This window comes from Cucurbita moschata, unplaced genomic scaffold (assembly GCF_002738365.1).
Source record: "Cucurbita moschata cultivar Rifu unplaced genomic scaffold, Cmos_1.0 Cmo_Scf00005, whole genome shotgun sequence".
Taxonomy (NCBI): domain Eukaryota; kingdom Viridiplantae; phylum Streptophyta; class Magnoliopsida; order Cucurbitales; family Cucurbitaceae; genus Cucurbita; species Cucurbita moschata.
This window is the reverse complement of record NW_019268521.1, coordinates 786,903-787,181: the sequence shown is the minus strand read 5'-3', so window position 1 is coordinate 787,181 and position 279 is coordinate 786,903. Positions and strand designations below refer to the sequence as shown.

Here is a 279-nt window from a genome sequence, read left to right as displayed (position 1 = left end):
TTTTTTTTTTTTTTTTTTTTTTTTAGTTCACCGTTCTCTGTTTTCTAAATTAATAAAGAAGCACTAGACGAACAGGGACGCTTGAAACGTTTCTGATTATCATATATTCTTTAACTTTCTCCTTCCTATTTTGGCAGGACTCAAAAAATATTTCTATTTAGAGGATCTGAAATCCATCGTATAGTAGCTACAAGTGACATTTCCAGGAAATGCTTTCGGAGAATTTGCAGTACACTATGAGAACAATTGCAGCTCAAAAAAAAAAAAAAAAAAAAAAAA

General features: G+C 29.7%; 1 protein-coding gene across 3 annotated transcripts in view; it reads right to left on the bottom strand.

The window, feature by feature from the left end:
* The window catches only part of LOC111443330 (PH, RCC1 and FYVE domains-containing protein 1-like), an 8,647-nt gene that overhangs the window by 7,596 nt on the left and 772 nt on the right, over positions 1 to 279 (bottom strand). The gene's annotated exons all lie outside the window — the stretch shown is intronic.